This window comes from Petaurus breviceps, unplaced genomic scaffold (genome assembly GCF_028583685.1).
Source record: "Petaurus breviceps papuanus isolate PSGF00001 unplaced genomic scaffold, PetGlider_PUasm1.0 126, whole genome shotgun sequence".
Lineage (NCBI taxonomy): Eukaryota > Metazoa > Chordata > Mammalia > Diprotodontia > Petauridae > Petaurus > Petaurus breviceps.
Genome location: NW_027185655.1, coordinates 35,523,821 through 35,546,519, shown reverse-complemented (window position 1 = coordinate 35,546,519; position 22,699 = coordinate 35,523,821). Strand labels below are relative to the sequence as shown.

At 38.3% G+C, this 22,699-nt stretch overlaps 1 protein-coding gene across 9 annotated transcripts in view; it reads left to right on the top strand.

Moving 5' to 3' along the window:
* The window catches only part of LEF1 (lymphoid enhancer binding factor 1), a 171,195-nt gene that overhangs the window by 55,413 nt on the left and 93,083 nt on the right, over positions 1–22,699 (top strand). The window lies entirely within an intron of this gene.

Here is a 22,699-nt window from a genome sequence, read left to right as displayed (position 1 = left end):
TTAATTCCTTGACCTACCTGTATCTAGTAACTATCATAACAGGAGATAATTTTACTGTGACCTTTCCTTGGTGAATCAATGCTAGTTTCTGACAATCCTCACTTCCCTTACTAAATGCATACCTGTTTATATCTCATTAAACAGTCCAGTTAATTGGAAGGGAAGGTTGGGTTTCTATTCCAAAAAGTAGTTAAGACCAGGGAAAGCAGAAAACAATTAGCAAGGAGAAACAGTAGCTAGTTTTTAATAAAACTTTTGACATGCTGTAGGTCATTTATATTTAAAATCATGGAAATAATTGAAACATAGATTCATGGGGCTCAAAAGACCCATGAGAGTGCATTCTCTTGCCTTCAAGCAACCTTCACTAAAACTAGTCCAGGTAGATAGTGATCTATTCTGTTCTTAAACGTTTCAGTTATGGGAAATTGCCCAAACTTCTCTAGTAATTGACTTTGGTGGTTATCATGACTATCAGGCATTTGTTTCTTATCTTTAACCTAAACTCCTCCTGCTGCCTTAAACACTCTCTCGTGTTTTTTTATTCTCAAATATGAGCATTAGAGGAGAGACTAAAAGGAACTGAAAATCAAACTTATCTGGAGAGGTGGGGGAGAAGACATGTTATTTCATTTTAGTAACTACGGAAGAAATGAAATGGTAGATGGAATAATTCGGTCTCTATCGACTGCTTTATTATTATTCTTAACTCTGTAAATAACAGTTAACCTAATAAAGAAGAGAAAAATTAGAGAGAACCATGTTCCACTGTTGAGTGAATGCCATATGAGAGAGGCAACTTCAGGTACTTTTGAAAAACACAATAATAAAAAAATTTTTGGGCTTATCTTAAAAAAAAGTAACTACATCATATCTCTGAGAGTATGATTAACCAATTCATTTTTGTTCTTTTCAATTAACTGAAATTCACCTTCTCTATCCTATGCCCCTTCCTCCCCAATTGGAAAAGAAAGAAAAATAAAGCCTTTATAGTAGATCTATATAATCAAACACAACACATTCCCACATCCAAGTGGTTTTGAATTGACAGGAGTCAAGCACAGCTACAACTTTAAGTTAAGGCTCGTAGTTCACAGTTTAGATGGAAAGAATTCTGAGTCCTTTGTGGATAAAATACTGAGAATCCTGAAGGTTTCTAAAGGGTGGTGGTGTCTCCCTCATAGACAAAGGCTTCTGTAACCTCCTGCTGTGATTTTTCCTTATACCTTTCTTTCCCAGTCACTTACTTTCTTCCTACCTTCTGTGGAGGACTGTTAAGTATTTTTAGGTCCCAAATACCCAACGGTATTCAAAAGCAAAGATAGTTTAACCTTGCAGCCAATTTGGGGCAGCCAGATGGTACAATGTCTAGCTAGAGGGTCAGACCTGGAATCAGGAAGATTTGAGTTCAAATATGGCCTCAGATACTTCTAGCTGTATGACTATAGGCAAGTCAACCTCTATTTGTCTCAGTTTCCTCATCTAGAAAATGGGGATAATAATAGCACCTACCTTCCTAGATCAAATGAGAATATATTTGTAAAACACTTAACATGGTGCTAGGTACATATTAAGAAGTGCTATATAAATGTGTGTATACACACATCTACTATATATACACATATATGCACACACATATATATATATATACATACATGTTTCTGAATATGAGTTAGGGTAGCTGTGATTTGATTTTTCTTTGAACCTTAAAGTGTAGTTCTTTTTCATATGCCAATGTTCTCAGGAGACCAGAGGAATATAGAAATTCTTTTGTTGACTACTGATATTCAAGAAAGATATTTCTTTACTTTCTTCTGATGGCTTATTATTTACATTTTAGAATAGAAACAATACTGTGTTCACTAGAATTATAATAGGAAAGACTTTTGATTAACCCAAAAAAGAATTCTCATATCTGTCCTTTCCTTTTATTTTTGCTTTCCAAAGCAGCTGTTTTACTGAGGGAGAAAGAGATGGGGAGGGGGGGGGAGGAGAGAGAGACAGAGAGAGAGAGAAAGACAGAGAGAGGAAGAGAAACAGAGAGAGGAAGAATTTGAGGAAATGCAGAGGCTGAGTTGTCTGTAGGGAAAAGGGAAACAAGAAGAAAAAATTTTGGTGATATACAGAGCTCGGTAATACCAGCTCTCTGGTATCTAACAGGCTAAAGCTTTTATTGGAAAATGCTCTTGTAGTTATAGAAACTTTCTTGTTTTCTAACTTTATTCCCAAACAAATCATTTCTGCTCAGGTCTGTGCATGCTTTCAGCAATTAAATATGCTAAACCTAGTATCTAATGGCTTATTTTCCAGTTAATACTTGGATGGAACAATGATTTCATCAGCACAAGGACTTCCTATTTGGGTTGAATAAACTTTAGAAATTGGGAGTGGGGGGAGCAGGGGGAAGACAGCCATATTCCATCCACCTGCAACACTGACAAACCAATAAACATTTCATTTAAAGATAACTAATGTCTTTCCAGAAGAAGTACTAAAGTACTCTGTGCCCTTCCACCTTGTCTTCCTGTTTATGTTGCCTTTAAAAGTCCTCTCCTCTTTCCTCCCAGTTTTAACCTATAATTATGTAGCCCTATTATTTTCCCTTGTGTGTTTTTATTATAGATGGCATGTTGGTTTCTCCTGCCATCTTGCTATGCTTGTATCTCCAGGATAGTTTGTAAAGAAATACCTGAATGTGCAAAAGAACTGTGAACTCTTTCAGGGTAAGGAACATTTTTTCCTTTAATGCAAATTTGCAGTCTTTATGATTTAGGAAGTAAGTGCTAGGGAATGGCTTTGAGGCAAGTGAGAGGTTTAATAACTTGACCAGAATCGCACAGAAACCTTCTTGAGCCCAAGACCACCATTGTATCCTCTACACCAGTGGTATCACTCAAATAGAAACATCACAAGGATTCCTCCCAGTAGCATATTGGCTTTTAAGAATCGCATATTGCCATTTTCTTTGTTTTGTTATATTTTCATTTATTTTGTTAAGTATTTTCCAATTACATTTTAATCTGAATCAGGTGGTACTGATCCAGATTAAAGTGTTGCAGCCCTCCAGCTGCATGTTGGACACATCCACACCACAATGACTCCATTTTTTTTTTAAATAAGAGGAAGAACATTAGGCAGCATGACAAGACCTGGATTCAAGTTCTGCCTCTCACACATACTGATTTTGTGACCCTGGGCAAGTTGCACTTAATCTGTTCTAGGCAATTCTTTAAAACATGGGTTCTCCACAAAACGTTCATAAATTTGTTAAATTAAAAAAAAATAACTGTGGATATAATTGGTTTCCTTTGTAATCCTATGTATTTTGTGCCATTAAAGACATTATTCCAAAAAGGGGCCTATAAGTTTCACCAGGCTGCCAAAGGGGTCCATTACACAAAAACAAATTTGAGAACCCCTGCTTTAAGACTATAAGTTTTAGAAAAAATGTTGACCTGCATCAGTACAGGGAACTTCCTCATCCAAGAGTTTCCTTATCAATGAAATCATAGGTCTAGTCTCTATAATATGCTAAGATGAAGAAATGGTTGATTTATATTGTAAACATTTATTCTTACAACTGTCTCCTTGCTACAGCCTTTTTATTCCTCTTTAATTTTTTTTGAAGGGGTGACATTTTCCTCTGAACAAATTTGCCCAGAAGGAAGGTGGAACTAAAGAGTTATTTGAAGGTCCTAACTACCACACCCTGCTCCCAATAGTAAAACGCCATTCAACTGTGACCACCAAACAGGCGATAACTGTGCAGTGTTCTACTCTTAAATGTGGAAACGAGATCAGTCTGTATTCATCACCCCCGAGGGGCAAAGATCTCCCCCTTCTTTCCATTCACAGCATGGACTAGCATGGACACAAAATAATTTTTCTTAATTCGGTGGGAAAAATAATTCGAACATAAATTATTGCTAATCACTCCCCTTTTCATATGGGGTTCATTTTAAAATTTTATTTTGGAGCAGGCAGTCTCTGCTGCTTTCTCATCAGCACTAAAGGTACAAAGTTCTTTCCATCTATCCTTACTTCATTCAGTAATTATTGAATTCCAAGTATGGGTGTGTATAGGGCATGGGGAGTGGGGATATTGGCTCAATATCTCATGATTCTAGTCATTTAGAGAAAGAGGATCAGAGGAACAATACCAGAGGATTGAGACAGCCAGTTTTAACCCTAAAGAGAAGACCTAGAGCCATGCTGTATAGTACTAGAGGAGGGAAGCCAAGATTTTTACAGCTTACTTCACAACAAAGTCTTGAGTCATCTTTACAGTCAAGCCTAATGCCTTAGGGCGCCATTCATAATCAAGCACTCATTTTTTCAGAGGCACAGAATGCCAGAGTTGGAAGACACCTTGAAGATCATCTATTTTAATTCTTTCCTTTACTTTACCTACCCCCCATTAATCCTCTGATGTTCAAGTAAAGACCACCATTTTAGCTAGTTCAGAAGATCAGCAATCTTCTGAAAGGTAAAACTTTCTCAGTTATGTTTGTACCTTTCTATAGAGTATCTAAAAGTGATTTATACATATAATTGCTTCTTTTAATATCTTTGTAACTTAATGACATGTCTTTCATTTTACTTTTTAAAAAATTTGGGAAGGTTTTATATCTTAATATGCCATACATTTTATAAAGATACCATATACTGCTAAGAAATATGTATTCTCCTTTCTATTCTCATTCAGTAACTCCCAGAGATCTATCACATCTAGTTTTTCTATAATTCAGCTCAGGTCTTAAACTTCTTTCTTGGTGTTTTTTGTTGTCGTTGTTGTTAGATTTACTAGATCTAAAAAGGATACATCAAAATTTCCCACTGTTATAGTTTTACCTTCTTTTTTTCCCCATACTCATTCAGTTTTTTTCTTAAATACTTACTTAGTTGCTCTCCCATTCAGTATATATGTATTAACTGTTGAAATTAATTCCCTAGCTATGAAACCTTTCTAGTATTGCTATAAATATATTAATGTCGATGTTATTATATTAATGTCCATACAAACAGTATATTAATAATGATATTAATATTGTTATAATGATGGTAATTCGTTGTGTATGGAAAAATGTAATTTTCCCATCAATCTCTTTTAATTGTCTTTTTTCCTGTCCCTTGTCTGAGATCATGATTGTTACTGCTGATGTGTGTGTACACAATATATGTATACACTCACAGACACACACACCTCCAGCTTTTCATTTTACCTTCCTCAATACAAACCACAGAACGGAGACGTTAAGGGACTTGTTCAAAGCAATGCAATGACCAAACTGGCCACCCTGTGAATAAATATGTTGGTCCAGTCAAAATTTTCTTTAAAAGCTTGTTGTTGTTTGTCCTTATGACATCAAGGAGGTGATGCCAAGACATGCAAGTGAATTGGATTTAAGTGAGGGAGGACTGTGCAAAGTCACCAACCTCACTTTCTCATCCAGAGTCGGCTGGGTCAAGTGAAGAGATATAGATCAGGACAACTGGAGGTGGCCCTGGGCTTAGCACCAGCCTGTAGATATTATAGAATAATTTAGAGGACTACTGAGCAATCACATTGTGTCCTTTTTCTCTTACAAACAAAACAATCATTTAATTCCAGATTTATCCAACGATCTGATCAATTCAATTACTGATTGTCCCTGCCTCTCTTTTCTCTCTAAGACTCCTACCAACCACCTTCTGAACACATTTTATTAGCCTCCCCAGTTGGAACTAGGACAGGGAAATCTGGAAAGAAGTTAACACTTAAACCTGTCATTTTACTTCTTTGTTGGCAGCTTTGAAAAAAGAACTACATGAGTGGGGGCAGATGACTTAGTTGATTTAAATGTGTTTTTGATGTTGCAGGATTATATGTGTATAGCATTATTTGAGATTCCTGGAATTTTGAGGAAAGTCATACAAGAATTATCTTTTGTTCTCGATGGTGTGCTTAGGAGTTTCTAAATCTATCTATGACCATTAGGACAGTAGAGTACAACTGTTTTGGAATCTGAGATCTGAATTGTTCCTAATAAAAGAACACAGCACCTAGCAAGGATATAGAAAATTCAAACACTGTCATTAGTAGGCAGAATTTGGTCTGGTTTGGTTTTTATGATGAAAAGGTCAATATCTTGTTATTACTTGAATGTTTAGTAAATTTTTGAGGAGATGACAAAAGATATGATTACCTCCTCATCAGAGATGAACTGGACCATCCTTTTCAGTTGCATAAACTATAGTCACCTTATGAAAAAAGGCTGCCTCAGTCTCAGTTCTCTGGTAACAAGTCCTCATGTCACACCTTCTTTCTTGAACCATCTGTTGTGAGTCAGTTGTTTGCAAATTAAATTTAAATGCCAGACAAACTGTTTTTTCAAAAACACATGCTTGTTTGTTTAAGTGAAACCTAAGGAGAAATGATGACTGATGTAGTGAATAAAAAACATTAGAATTTCAAAGTCTCACTATCATTTTTATATCAGCCAACTCTCATATGCACACATACCTGCTGCAGACTCAGAACATTTTAATGGGTCTATTCAGTGCATTGGAAAGCCCAGTACTGAAAGGGAAACATTCATTGTCAAACTTGTAACTGATTATATTCCAATAGAGGTTGTGTGCTTGGGATAGTGTAAATGGCCATGTTTTATTGTGTAGAAAGCATGGTAAATACATGAAGCATAATATGAGAAAGTTGTTCCTTTACAAGGAGAAAAAAAATAGGTGGATTGGAATCTAAGCAGGTACCAAAATCCAAATAATCTTTGTTCCAAAATTCATTTTCAATTAAATTTAGTAAGTAATTATAAAATGACTCCTGCATTCACAGTGCTGTGCTAGGATCTTTCTGGAGGAAATAGGATGTTCTGGGAAGATTAGATCCTTGCCGTCAAACTCGTGACTCTCCAGTCTTGTGTTTAGAACTCAGAATTCGTTTTCTCAGAGGTTAGTGAAATATCTGTATCAAGAGAGGAGGAGCTTTCTAAGTTAAATGTTGGAAGGTGGAAGGGAAGGGGAATTCTGATGGTCACCCAGGTTAGATAATTATAATTGGGTGGCCATTCTTATGTAAGGGGAAGCTATGTGGCACAGTGAAGTCAGGAAGACAACTTCTTGAGTTCCAATTTGACCTCAGAAACCTACTTAGCTATGTGACCCTGGGCCAGTCACTTAACCCTGTTTGTCTCAGTTTCCTCATCTATAAAAGAAGTGGAGAAGGAAATAGCAAAGCCACTCTAGTATCTACCAAGAAAATCCCAGATGGGGTCATGAAGAGTCATATATGACTGAAAATAACTGAACGACCACATCCCTATGTAAAAAATTCCCTGAACCAAAGGTTCTCAACCTAGAAGTATGAACTTAAAAGAAAATACTCTAATAGGTGTATTTCAATATAATTACTTTTCTTTATAATCATATGTATTTTATTTTATGCATTTAAAAGCATTCTTCTGTGAAGCGATCCAGAGCTTTCATCAGACCACCAGTGATAGTCAATAACATAGAAAGGTTAATAACCCTTGTTCTCTGCAATCCTAAAAAGTGGCTATAGACAGTATTTTGCACAGTTTAATCTAGTTGAGTAGGACACACCAAAAAAGAACAAACTAACAAAAGGAAAGAGGAATGGCTTATTACTATGAGCGTTTCATTCGAGGGTATGGGAGATTGCCCCATGATAACAACCGTGCAGGATTAGAAAACTTTAGTTTTATTCTAAGCTCTAATTTGACCTTGAGCTTTTTTTTTATCATTCTCTGCTATTTCCCTATTTACAAAAATCAAGGTATGCTGTCATTGCCATTAAAGAGAAAGTTTATGAATTAAATGAACTGTCTAAAAAGAGGGTTGAGTTCCTCCAAAGAAAGGTATGAATAAAATATATGGCACAAGGTGGAATTATTAGAAGACCTGAAACAGGCGGCTATGAATTCCTGATTGTCTTGAGGACAAGGCCAGCTCAGTTTATTTCCAGGCTAGGTTGCTTACTGTCCATTATGACAAATAGCTTTTCTCTGCCAAGACTGGCTCTCTCTAATGAGAGCCATTAATGACTGCCTTGGACACCAGTGTGCCAGTGTTCTAGACAGAAAGTATTCACCATGAACGTGGGAGCAGCTGGTTCAGAGAACAGGAAGAGGGAGGTGGCAAATCTGTGATGCTGGGAGTGCTGGATTGTTCTTCTTTTATGCTTTGATGTCTGGCCTCTCCACTCAAGAGTCAAAATGAAACCAGACTCTCTTATCAGTTGGGCACATGAATATCAGTTTAGTTTTTGTAGACCAAGATATTTGGGGGGGGTGGTACCATTTTGTTCAGGATAAGCATAGCCCAGGAAAAGCCCCATGCTCTCAAATACAAAGAGTACAAGAATATAAAATAGAGGTACTTGTGGTGATAGCCCTAGAACCCCAATTTACTGAATTCTTCTGTTCTTATTGTTTAGTTGGGTCTGATTTGTCATGGCCCCATTTGGGGTTTTCTTGACAAAGATCCTGGAATGGTTTACCATTTCCTTCTCTAGCTCATAATTAAGTGACTTGTCACACAGCTAGCAAATATCTGAGGTCACATTTGAACTCAGATCTTCCTGACTCTAGGCCTAGCCCTGTATCTACTGCTTCATCCACCCACATTTTGTTGAACATTGTTTTAGTCCTTTTTTTTTCACTGACATACAACTATTTTTAAAGACTGAGTGGAATTCTCACTGGAATTTTACATATAAATATGACTTTCTCAATTCAGCATTTAGCTCACAATAAATTCAAAATGATGTTAGTTTAGTCTTCTTTATTGGAAATAATTTTATTACTTGGGCCTCTTCCAAAGAAGAAAACTATATCATTAATTTGAATTAAATTTTTCAAATTGTTGCAAAGTATTTAAGACCAAAAAGAAAAATTATATTTGTTTTCACAAAAGCTTTAGCAGCGTGAATATTTGTGTAGGAGGAAACAAGAATTCTGTGGATAAAATGAGAAAAGGTGGGTGAATTTGTCATTATTTTTGTACAGGAAAATTTTGTCATTTTGAGTTCAGAGTTCCTATTCTCCCCCAATGTGTTAGTGGAGTAATTTGCAGTCTGGTTGTTACTTTTTTCTGTTTTGGAACATATTTGCCTGAAATTCCACAGGCAGAATTTTTAATTAGCAGCCATTTCTCCTGGCCTTTAAGACTCAATTCCATAAAACCCAAATAACAGAGATGAGAGGAAGACCATGTATATACATAGGGAATTTCAGAAAGTGCAAAAAGAGGTTCTTAATACTACAAAGACTGCCCTAAAGTAAAATTTCCATCTGAGGGCCCACAGTTAACCCATAAGAGAGGAAGGCAAAGGTTCTGAATGAAATCCATATTCATTGTTCATTGATTTTATTTGTTTGTTCCTGGTTAGAAGGGAATGCAATGTATCTAGGTTTTTTAAACTTGGTTTCAAGTACTGGTAATGGAGAAATCTACATGACTCATCCCCATCATACCAAAATTAACCCAGGCAGCCCAGGATAGAACTTAAGGTGTGTGTATGTGTATATATGTGTGTGTATATACACACACACACACACAGACATACATATAGATATATGCATATATATGCATATATACAGATACATACATATATACATACACTTACATATATATTATATGCAATTCTCAAATGAGAAAAATTACAGTTAAAATTTTTGTTAGGCAGAAAGAGCTTTATAAGAAGACATCAGATCAGAATTGCAAATGTAGGTAAAATGAAACCCCCAAAACAGGTTAGGTGAATGTGGTGTGTTAAACTGTCTCATTAAAGAAAATGAGTCAAGATGGATCTGATTAACCCACACCGATTCAGCACATTTTACCCACTATACCAGATGTCCCAGGCAGTAGCAATCTAGGGCCACAGCTGTTTGTTTGAATTGCCCTGATGAGTCATTCTGGGATGGAACCTTTAGTAGATAAATAAACTATTTGAAATCTGTGTTTTGTATTTGATAGTAATCTAACACAAGTATTGTAATTATGTACTTGGAAGAGTACCTGGCCTAGAGCCTTTTCAAGTTAAAGGTTTCTTCAAATCATTGTTAGAAGAAAAAATGTCTTATAATTTGGCTCATGTTGTATGCACAGTATCCTTTCTAACCTGTCTCCTACATGTGTATTATAATACTATAATCTAGCTAACTATTTACCTTCAATAAAAGCCTCGGGTATTAAATGCAGTAAGGGAAATGAGACTTCTGTTGTCATGTAATCACTTTTATGTATCAACTTTTCGACTGAATAGGAGGGAAATCAAGATGAATAGTAAGTATTTCAAAAGTCATTATTATGAATAATGATTGACAGCAAACCTAGAAATGGAATTTCAGAAAAGCTAGATTGGAGAGATCCAGGAGTGGCTGGGACCAGATGCCTCGGATGCTGCTACTTTGGGCAAATCCCTTCACCTCCAGAAGCCTGAGTTTCTTCATCTATAAAATGAGGGTGTTGGATGAGATGGAGTCTGAGGTTCCTTCTGGCTCTACATCCTTTCAGAGGAAAACATTAATTTCTTACTAGTTTCTTAAACTGACAGAGTCCTTATAAATCATAGAAATTCATCCATCATAAAAAAAATTGCAATGGGAACACAGTAATGGTGCCTATTTAATAATTCTCTTCTACATTATGTGTGGAATTGAATTGTCTAGGTTGAATTTCATAACTAACAATTGAACTGGTTACCCTCTCTGGTCGTCAGTTTGTTCATCTGAACACTGAGAGCAGCTAGATTTCCAAAGTGTGGGTAGAGCACTGGGCTTGGAATCAGGAAGACTCCTCTTCCTAAGTTCAAATCTGGCCTCAGACGCTAACTAGTTGTGTGACCCTAGGCAAGTCATTTAACCTTGTTTCCCTCAGTTCCTCATTGATAAAATGAGCTAGAAAAGGAAATAGCAATACGCTCCAGTGCCTTGCCAAGAAGACCCCAGATGGAGTCATGAAAAGTCAGACAGAACTGAAAAAGACTGAACACCAAACACTGAAAGACTTGGATAAGCCACATGGTTTCTTTCTGAACTGCTTTCTAGATTCAGATATCCATGATTCTGTGTGAATAGACATCTCAGAAGGTTGGAAAGCTAAATTTAGGGAAGTCTTTCTTTCCCTTTTCCCTCATTGTCTCCCAACCTTTACACTCCTCCCTAGTCCCTTATACTCTACTACCTTCCACCCTACCCCCCTTCCCCAGCTCCTTCACTGGACTGATTCTCAAATTGCGAGACAATTTGATCAAAGTCCTGGGAAAGGTCAGGCACCATGGCAGATGGCATTCAACTGTCCTCAAGAATGGCCTTGCGCTACATCTCTCACTGAATAAACTTCAGTACCTCAACAGAAAGATTTAGCTGCTTATATGCATTATTCCTAGGTCCTTAACAGAAACTTGGCATAACATTTTATGCCTACTTTCTTTCATTTCCTTCCATTCGTTTCCTGTCCACTTTCCCCCTTCTCCTTTCCTTTACTCTTCCTTCTTCCTTTCCCCACAATTCTTTTACTTTCTTCTTTCTTGGAGGGGATGGGTAGAAGACTCAATGACAGATTTTGTGAGAAAATCCTCCACCTTTTTTTAAAAAGAGATTAAGAAATATGAGTACATCAAGCATGTTCAGCTCTTTGATAAAACACCAACCTACCTTCTTTCCCTGTCACTTCAACTGATTCCATCCATGACTTGGGGATACATGCCTAACTCTTGTACCATCATCTTCTCTGGTTGGTTTCCTTGAGCATAACAGAGGCTTCTTTCCTGTAAATGTAAAGATTTATCCAGTTCAAAACCATAGCAGTGTAATAATAAAATAATAATTCATCTTTATGTAAATGCTAATTTTCTTGATTGGTAAGAGGTTAAACATAACTTGGTAGGACTTGAACCCAGAACCTCTTGACTCCTAAGTCCAGTGTACCATTCCTCTAAGTTATAACACACTGCTACTCAGGCAGACATACAACATTGATGTTGGTTAAATTGAAATAAATTGTGTTTTACTTTAAAGTAAATTTCATTTAGTTTACTTACTTTACTAGCTTTTGGGGGCCATAATTTTGTGGCAGTTGGAGTTAGAGTACCTGGGTTCAATTCCAGTTTTACTACAGAACCATCCTTGCACTCAAGGAGACTTGAGTTCAAGTCTTACCCCTAACACAAATTAACTTTGTGATATTGAAGTCACTAAAACTCCCAGTGCCCCCAAGTAATTATCTTAGAGTTATGAATTACAGCTAATTATAGATCTTTATTTGTGGAGGAAGTTTGAATGCTAGGAGTTCCCACACTGATGAAATCATGGCATCTAATTCCCCCCTCCCCCCAAAAATAAAAAGCAACATTTTTTAATATTTTCCCAATTAAACCTAAAGACAATTTTTAACATTCTTTTTTTTAAACTTGAGTTCTACATTGTTTCCCTCCTTCCTCCTCAGATGGTAAGCAATTTGATACAGTAAGTTTTATATGTATGCAATCATGCAAATAATATTTCCATATTAGTCATGTTGTGAAAGATACAGACCCTTCTCCAACACAGAGAGAAAGAGAAATAGTATATTCCAATCTGCACTCAGACTCTGTCAGTTTAAAGAGCGAAATTTAAAGAAATAAATAGGTACAAGAAATGAAAGACTTAACTCAAGAATCTTAAGCTGTTTGTTACTAACTTGTTTTTATCTATAATTTTGATTAGAGTAATTCTTTGTAGTCCTTTAATTTTTTTTCTTAGAATCCAAAACCTGCCCAGATCTTGAGCAAAGTTTTCAGTCAAAAATCCCTACAACTATTTTGCTGTTCTCCTACAGGATGAGACTTTAGCTGCCTTAACTTAAGATATTTAACAGGTTAAATATTGATTCTCAGTTAACCTGAGGAAGGCAGGGAGAGACAGGTGTCACCACACATAGGGAAAAGAACTGGTTTAAAGGTGAGGAGACCCTGGTTTCTAGCTTCAGTTCTGACCCCTCTCTTCCTCCCATTCTTCCCTCCTGGTGGGAAAGCTAGCATTTTTGCAATAAAATCACAGGTCTTATCCAAAAAAGAATATTCCCAAGCTTAGGTGCCTAGAGCTAGAAAGGACATCAGAAGCCATCTGTTCCAACCTCCTCATTTTACAAATGAGGAAATCAAGGTCCGAAGAAGTCATGTAGAGCTGGCAACTCTCCATGCCTCAACTCACCTGAGAAATTAGGAGGTTGACCTAGAGGCCCTCTGAGCTTCTTTCCCCCTCTATCACGTGCTATAAAAAACTATAGTTTGCCTTTCCAACTTTTTCATTCATAGCTCCCACCTCCTCAGCCATGGCATAAACCCTCCTTGAATGTCACTTCCAGTCAGAATAAAGTTTCTCTTTCCTCGTCACGGTGTCTGTATTTGTTTTGTTGTTCATGTGGTTTTCTTCATCTTTTTTCTTTTCTTTTTTTAAGGTCAATTCCAAATGCTTCCCTCTCTTCTGTGACCAGTTGCATTCTACTGCTTATTTGAATAAATAAGCAAGCCATCTATTAAATGCTTACTGTATTCCAGGAACCATGTTAAACCCTAGGGATACAAATCCAAATCAAGTAAAATGGTCTTTGCCCTCAAGGAGGTACTTTCTAAATTAGAATGTAAGTACATTCTAAAAGATGAAGACAGAACACATGAAGGGGTAGTAATCAGGGAGGAGTGTTAGTCTGTAGTCAAATCCTTTCCAGGAACGATGGCATTTATTTGATTACTGTTCTCGGAACTAGATAAAGCAAGGGAAAGTAAGTGGGGGTTGGAGAGGAAGATAGGATGATTAAAAAGTGGTGTGGTGGGACTGAGTCTGGACAAGATGAAGTGAAAGTTCCCCAGAGTTAGAGTTCCAAGGGTCTGTGTCCCATTTCCAGATGAAGGAAAAGGAGGGAGAGTGTAGGCATGGCTTAGTGATGGTTGCCAAGGGACAGAAGCCCTTCCACTAAAGCAGATTGCACTGGCTGTGCAATGTCAGGTCTTAGAATGTGCCAGATGTAGGGGCACTAAGAAGTAACAGGACTTTGGTCAGTATGTGTCAGAGGTAGGACTAGAACTATGAGCTTCCTAATTCAGAGGTCAGCTCTCTATCCAATATATCATGTAAAGAGACTTTCTTCCTCCTTTCCTTCCTTCGTTTTCTTCTTTCTCCCTTCCCTTCAGTCCTCTCCCCTCCCCTCCTATTCCTTCCACTCCCTTCCCCTCCCATTCCCTCCCCTCCTTTCTCCTCCCATTCCCTTCCCTGGCTCCTGCAGGTATTAAAACCATAGCTATTGAACACTCTGAAAAGAAAGTCTTTGCCACAAAAGTCCTTGGCACTGTCAAGCGGTTCAATGATCAAAAATCATCCTTATTTTATCAGTGGAATGATATCAGAGAGGAAGTTTGACACCTTCTTTGCCGCTGCATCTCCAATCTTGTGTCTCCAGTTGCCCTTCAGACATCTCAAACTGGATGTCTCTTCAACTCAGTATGTCCAAAACCGAATTCAGTATGCTTCCCCCAAAGCCCTCCTCCCTTCCTTATTCTTATAGAGGGCAATATCATCCTCCCACTTCCCTAGACTCACAACCTAGGGGTCATCCTAGACTCCATTTTTCTTTTACCAATTATATCCAATCTGTCGCCAAGGCCTTCAGATTTCACCTTTGTAACATCTCTTGCATACCTCCCCCTTTCTCCTCTGACACGGCCACCATACTAGTGCAGTCCCTTATTACTTCATGATTTGCAATACCCCCCTGGTGGGATTGCTTCCCTTAAGTCTCTCCCCACTCCAATTCATCCTCCAGTAGGTCACTAACGTGATTTTCCTAAAGCACAGATACAATCCTGTCACCCCCCTACCCAAATAACTCCTATTGTTTCTAAGAGCACATTCAAAATACTCTGTTTGGCATTCAAAGTCCTTCCTAATCTATCCCCCTTCCACATATCCAGTCACCTTACACCTTATTCCCCAACACATTCTATTTGGTCCAGTGACACTGGGCTCCTGCAAGTTCCATAAATAAACACTCTCAGCTCTGGGTATCCTCTCTGGCTGTCCCTCATGCCTAGAACACCCTGTGTCGTCCTCTTTGACTACTGACCTCCTTGGATTCCTTTAAGTCTCAACTAAAACCCTGCCTTCTGCAGACCCCTCTTATACCAGAGCTTTATCTTGTATACAGCTTGCTTTGCACATATTTATTTGCTTGTTTTCCCCATTAGAACGTAAGCTCTTTGAGAGCAGACTGTCTTTTGCAACTTTGTGTATCCCCAGCACTCGGCACCTGGAACATAGTAGGCAATTCTGTGGGATTTATCCATATGACTTGTTGCTGTGTATTATCTCCCCCTCTTAGAACGTGAGCACCTTAAGAATAGAGACTGTCTTACTTTTTCTCTTTGTGTCTCCATCACATAGTAAAATCCTTCCTTCATTCATTCAACATTTACTATATGCCAAGCACCATGCTTGGGGTTAGAAATTCAGGGATTGGGGATAGAAACGTAATCAATGAAATAATTACTCAAAGGAACTTATGTTCAATAAGGACATTCTAGAGAACCATAGATTTCTCATTAGTTCCAGGCCATTGTATAAAAATTATTGTCTTTCTCTAAACTCTAGATTTATGCCATTCATGTGTGCTATCTTTCCTAGAATCGACCTTTCTTTATCCCCCTTTGTTTTTTTCTCAACTTCAGGTGGGAAGGTCTCCTCCCTGGCATATATTCCTCTTGGAATGGCATTTCATTGTCCTGGTAGTTCCATTCTCTGAAAATATATTGCCCATATCTTTCTTCCTCTTCTCTCTGATCCTCTTACTTAACTCTGAAAAGATTTTCTAAGATACCATGAAAGATGTTCACTAAATGAAGTCATCTTTAGAGGGGAGGGCATACTACTCTGACTGATGCAGCTTCTTTCCCTTGAACACTTGAAAACATTTTCTGAAATTGTTAATGAAGACACTGCCTGACATAGCCTCCCTCCTTATCTCTCTACTTGTCAAAGTCTTTCATCTTTTTTCATCTCTCCCATAAACGATCGTTCCTTATCACCAGCTGCTTGCTTTACATCTCTACCTGGCTGTCCCATAGGTATCTTAAATTCAACAAGTTCAAAGCCAAGCTTATTAAATCTAAATGTTCCTAATTCTGTTGAGGCACACCACCACTAGCCAGTTGGGTTCATAACCGGAGACAATCTTGACTCTGCCCTTTCCCCGCTTGCCAAGTCTTGTCCATTCGAACTCCCCAGTACTGTATACCTTACATTTACTCCCTTTGACTCCACCTCTTGCCTGGACAACTAAAATAACCTCCTAACTTCTTCCATTCTTTCCAGTTTTTAATCCGTCTTCCACCCAACTACCATGATAAACATCTGAAAACCCAGGTTTGATTACATCCACTCAAGAATCTTAAGCACCTTCCTGGTACCTTTAAAAGGGGGGGAAATGTAAATTCCTCAGCCTAGCTGTTAAAGTCTTTCATAGTCTGGCACCAGCTTATTTTTTCAACCTTATTTCGCATTACATCCGTTCACACACTTTGTATTCCAACAAAACTAGACTTCTTGATGTTTTCCTAAACTTGTGCCTCCATTGCCGACTTCCATACTTTTGGCATGGGTTATCCTTTATGCCTAGAAGACATTCACTCTTCTCTTCCAACTTTCAGACCCCCCAGTTCTATGGAAAGTCATTCCTGACCCCCTTTCCCTGCTCAAATAATCCTATATCTATTTTTATGTAACATCTCCCCAGAAGAATTCAAGCTTCTTGACAGCAAGGATTGGGTTTTGTTCTGTCTTTATATCCTTTAGCATCCTCTAGCCCAGGGGTGGGGAATCTACAGCCTGGAGGCCACATGTGGTCCTAGGTCCTTGGGTGCAAACTTGTGACTGAGTCCAAGTTTTACAGAACAAATCTTTTTATTAAGGGGATTTTTTTTCTGTGAAATTTGGATTCAGTCAAAAGGCTGCACTTGAGGACCTAGAGGACCACATGTTATCTAATCCTTAGGATTTGTTCTGTGAAGTTTGAATTCAGTCAAAGGGCTGCACTTGAGGACCTAGAGGAACACATATGGCCTCCAAGCCATAAGTTCCCCACCCCTGCAGCCCCTGGCACAAGGCTTAGCCCATGGTAGATGACTAGTCATTGTTGAATTGAATTGGGTTTCATTAAATGGATGCATTTTTTTCTAACTTGGAAAAATTAAATCAGATAAAATATTTTCTGATGGTTGAAACCCTTAGCAAAGTGTCTCTGTAACAAACCCCCCCCCCAAAAAAAGGTGGGGGAGGTATAGAATGGGAAAGGAAATTGTTACAGTAGAGCACTTGTTCAAAATCTAGCTTACTTTAAACTCTTTGGATGCTTTCCTTATATTCTTTATCTTCACATAGCTGTCTTTAATGAGTCCCACACCCAGGTCTTAAATTTCTTACAGCTGAAAGCTGAAAAATCAACTTTCAGCTCGAACCTATGCTTTATTTTACTTAAAAAGAGGATTTCAAGCAAATGGTGACAATGGGTGGCCTAGTGGTAAACCAGCCACATGTTTCTTACCACTCTCCACCCTCCTCCCACTCTCTCTTCTTCCCTTTCGACACATGTGCCCACAGTTTATTCATGATCCTGGACCTCCCAAACACTGATGTTGCCCCTTTTCCTTAGATTTCTACCCACTTTAAAGAAGCCCAAGGAGAGATCTTGTTGAAAAATTTAAAAATGGGCTTTTTAAACATCTTGTGTTTTGATGTCTGGACACAATTACTTAATGTCGTCATATAAAGAATTGGAGTTAAGGGTGCTTTTGACCTGTGGCAAAAACAGGATGTTTGCTAAGCCTAACTGTAGAGACTAACGCTGGTGGAAACAGTTCCTTGACTTTATTTTTCTCCTTTGTGCCATCTCTCCCCACCCCCAAGTTCCCAACACACTATTCTACATGTTGCCTACAGAAATGAACCTCGGCAAAATGGTGGAGGAAATTTCCTTCCATCTTTTCCTCACTGCACTGGATTCCTCCCTGGGGAACTCCATTCAGGATTGCTTCTGCCTTTCCCCTTTAAAACTTGCCTGACTTGTGACCCCTACATTCTGTACTCAATTCTTTGGTTTGCATGGTAACAGCTTGGAAGGCAGTATCATAGTATAAAGATCACTGGACTGAGGGGTCTAATCTAAATTCTGCTACTGTGTGATATTAAGTAAGTCATTTAACTAGTAGGAGTTTTCTCATCTGTAAAATGAAGGACTTGTACAATACAACACAACACAATACAAGATTAGCTAGGTGGGTCAGCGAATAGAGTGCCTGGTCTGTAGTCAAGAAGATGCATCTTCCTGGGTTCAAACCTGGCCTCAGATACAAGTTGTGTGACCCTGGGCAAGTCACTTCACCCTATTTGCTTCAGTTTCCTCATCTGTAAAATGAGCTAGGGAAGGAAATGGCAACCACTCCAGTATCATTGCCAAGAAAACCCCAAATGAGGTCAGGAAGAGTCAGACATGACTGAACAACAACAATGCAATAAACATTTGTTTTAAGCGCTTACTGTGTGTCAGGCATGGTGCTAAGCTCTGGGGATACAAAAGATGGAAAAAGACGGTCCTTGTCCTTAAGGAGCTATAATTCCATGTTTACAGTTTTATTAATCTGCGATTGGTTGACTAGTCTGATAAACCAATCGATGTTAATGGATCCTTTCTGTAAGGTACTGAATAAAGCAGCAGGACTTGTTTCCATAAACCACACATAAAAACTAGTCTTTTCATTTTAAAAGACCTTCTGGAAACATGATGCTTTTAATTAAAGAGGCAAGTTTAATGACCTGAATTCCAAGCACCAGGCTGTTAGAGAAGATAGTGTGAGATAGCCAGTGATTTTTTAAGAAGTCCACATAGTACTGGCCCAAGACCAGATCCAGAACCTGCAGAATCCTGGTCTTGCCCACATCCCACTGATTTTTTATTCTCTCCCACTTTTAATCTGTTTCCTTAACTGTAAAAGAAGAAGGGGAAGGAGAAAGGTTTTTCTAAGGATGAAATGAGACACTGCAAAAAGTACTATGCAGATCTTAGTAGCTATTAGTGTTATCATTATTGTTTTTAAAGGGTTTAGGATTGTACAGCCCTTTTGACTGTGCAAAAGACCGTCCTTTAGGTCCTTGAGACCTCCCAGTAACATACTCTCATCATTTGGACTATTTGAGAAGCCTTTATGGTGGAACACCAGAGCGCCTTGCTATGTCTAATAAGAAAGCCTTGGAACTTGTTCCCCCTTTCTGGGAATCCTTTGATCTAGATAGAATATGACTTTACTATTCTCCAACCTAGAGTGGCCATCTCTAAGCCCTCGATTGGCTGCATTACAAGGGCTGCTCTAGACTACAAGCATATGTCTTGTTGCTTGTTAAAGGACCATCATACCCTGTAAAATCTGCACCCTGGTGTCTGCCATTCCAGTATTAGTTAGGATGGCGGAGCCAAATCAGCACTAAGAATGTATGAAAATCTAAAATGTAGGATTATTTTCAGCAGTATCTGGGTTCCTGAGAAGTCTTGTCTTGAAGCTCATAAAGGGGTTTAGGCAGTACTTGAGTTGGAGTGTGATGAGATGGGTTTCCATGCTACAGCTCCCTTTCTTTTTAAGGATAAATCCATCTTGACATTTTGGGGGAATCACACCACCACCCTAAGATAAAACTTTCATCAAGCTTTCCTCTTCTCTCCTTTTTCCTGATCCTTCATCCATCTCTTCATGAGGAAGTGGTGATATATTCTGGGCTAAAGGCAACAGAATGGGGAATAGCGGTGAGAAGGGGGGTGGGCAAAGCCATAGTTTTGCCCATATCCTACTGATTTTTTTATTCTCTCCCATTTTTAAATCATTTGGTTGTAGGGACTCTACTCATAGAAAGCTAGTTGCTGAAATAGATTGTGAATTTCTTGATATCAGGGACTATTTTTTTTTTTTTTGCCCTTTTTTATCTTCATTGCTTAGCACAAATCCTGGCACACAGGAGGTACTTAGTAAATCTTGTTGACTTATCAAAAATTAATCCATAGATACAATAACATTAACAGCTCATGTTTTTGAATAATGCTTTACAATGCACTGTGCATAATGGAACGATTAATCTCGGCGACATTCTTATGAGGCTGCTAATGTAAATATTACTACTCCCATTTTGCAGAGGAAGAAAAGGGAGATCAGAGATTAATTATTTGCCCAAAGTAACACAGCTAGTTAAGTAATAGAGTGCAATAAGTGCAACACACTTGTCTTCTCACTCCAAAATCACTTTTCTTCCACTATTCTGAACTACCTTTCATCAGTAGGTTACCATTTCAGGTTATGTTTTCCCCAGTTTAAGCTTCAGATCAGTACTTAAAATGTATTGACAACCAAGATACCTTGGGCAGTTGATGACACATTCTAGTATTGACTCACTATATTACCTTGGGTCAATCACTTTACTCTAGGCTTCGGTTCCTTCATCTCCAAAATGAGGAGGTTAGGTTAGGTGATCTAAAATTTTCAGATGAATACATTAAAGGTATCTATAGTCATATGAAAAAAGTTCTAAATCGCTGTTGATTAGAGAAATGCAGATCAAAACAATTCTGAGGTACCACCTCACATCCATCAGATTGGCTAATATGACAGAAAAGGAAAATGATAAATGTTGGAGAAGATGTGGGAAGATTGGAACACTAATGCAGTGTTGGTGGAGTGATGAACTGATCCAACCATCTGGAGAACAATTTGGAACGATGCCCAAAGGACAATCAAACTGTACATACCCTTTGATCCAGCAATACCAGCACGAGGTCTGTATCCAAAAGGGATCATAAAAAAGGGGGGAAAAGACTCACATGTACAAAAATATTTATAGCAGCTCTTTTTGTGGGAGCAAGGAATTGGAAATTGAGGGGATGCCCATCAATTGGGGAATGACTGGACAAGGTATGGCATATGATTGTGATGGGATACTATTGTTCCATGAAAAATGATAGCAGAAAGATTTCAGAAAAACCTGGAAAGACTTACATGAACTGATCCTGAGTGAAGTGAGCAGAACCAGAACATTGTACATAGTAACAGCAACACTGCGATGACTAACTTTGATAGACTTAGCTCTTCTCAGCAATATGATGATACAAGACAGTTCAAAAGACTCATGATGGAAAATGCTATCCATATCCAAAGAAAGAATTATAGAGTCTGAACGCAGATCAAAGCATACTATTTTCACTTTTTGTTTGTTTTCCTTTCTGATGGTTTCCCCCTTTTGTTCTAATTCTTTGTTCACAACATGACTGATGTGGAAATATGTTTAACATGATTATTCATGTGCAACCTATCAAATTGTTTATTGTTTGGGGAAGGAGAAAAATTTGGAACTCAGAATGTTACAAAAATGAATGTTGTAAACTATCTTTACACTTAAGTAGGAAAAATACTAAGTGCAAAAAAAAAAAAATCAGATGGCCTCTGAGGTCCTTTCACAACTCTAGGTCAAAATCTATGATAAGACCCACTTCTCTGGGTTTTAGTTTTCTCATCTATAAAATGAATGTACTAGACTACATCGTCTTTAAATATTCTAGGTCAAAGATAGAACATGATGTGCCTAACACTTCTCAGAGGAATGTGGGGATAGGGTGAAATATTGGGTAAGAGGTCAAAAGAAACAGTGACACCTTATACGTTCATTCTGTATTCTTGAAGAGGACCGATGACATCTTGCTTAATTTTCCAGAGTGGTGGCATGCTCATTACTTCAGTAGTTTTCAATCAGGGTGATGGGTTCATTTTCAACTAGGTATCACAGCGTCCAGCTAGAGTGAGGAAGTTGAGTTCAAATGAAATTTCCTATATTAACTGACTCTGGGTGTAGTTTCCTTATCTGTAAAATGGGGGTAATAATACTCTTACCTTCCAGGGTTGTTATGAGGATAATATAAGATAATATTAGTAAAAGGTACTTTGCAAAACTTGTAGCAATACATAAATGCTAGCTGTCCTCATCATCACCATTTCTCCTGTCACATACTGCTTTCTAGGCACAAGGAGAGGGTGGTATTAGGCGACCTTCTAGCTGTAGATCTATGATCCTGGGATCCTAGCTACTAAATCAAAGCTATAAGAAGATTTCAGGGGCCCTGTCACCCTAGTGCTGGCTCAGCTTGGAAGAACTGGTAAGGGAAGTTTGGAGAGCTTAGCACTAGATTGGAAGTTTGGTTTGGTAGGAGATTTGGGTAGAGAGAGAGCTTGCAAGTGGGGTGATGTATGTGTGACTGAGAACTCTAGAATCAATAAGTCAAACTGAATTTATTAAGTACCTACTGTGTGCTGGGCAGCTGGATGGCGTGGTGGGATAAACACCAGGCCTGCAGTTAGGAAGACCAAGTTCAAATCTGGTCTCAGACTATGACCCTGGGCAAGTCACTTAACCCTGTTTGCCTCAGTTTCCTCATCTATAAAATGAGCTGGAGAAGGAAATAGCAAATCACTCCAGTATCTTTGCCAAGAAAACCCCCAAAGATGTCATGAGAAGTCAGACATAACAATGTTATGTTCTAGGCACTGTGCTGATTAATCACTGACTGTGGGAAAGCTCACAAAAGGCCAGTATATCCCTGCTTTTCTATTGGGAGAATTCGT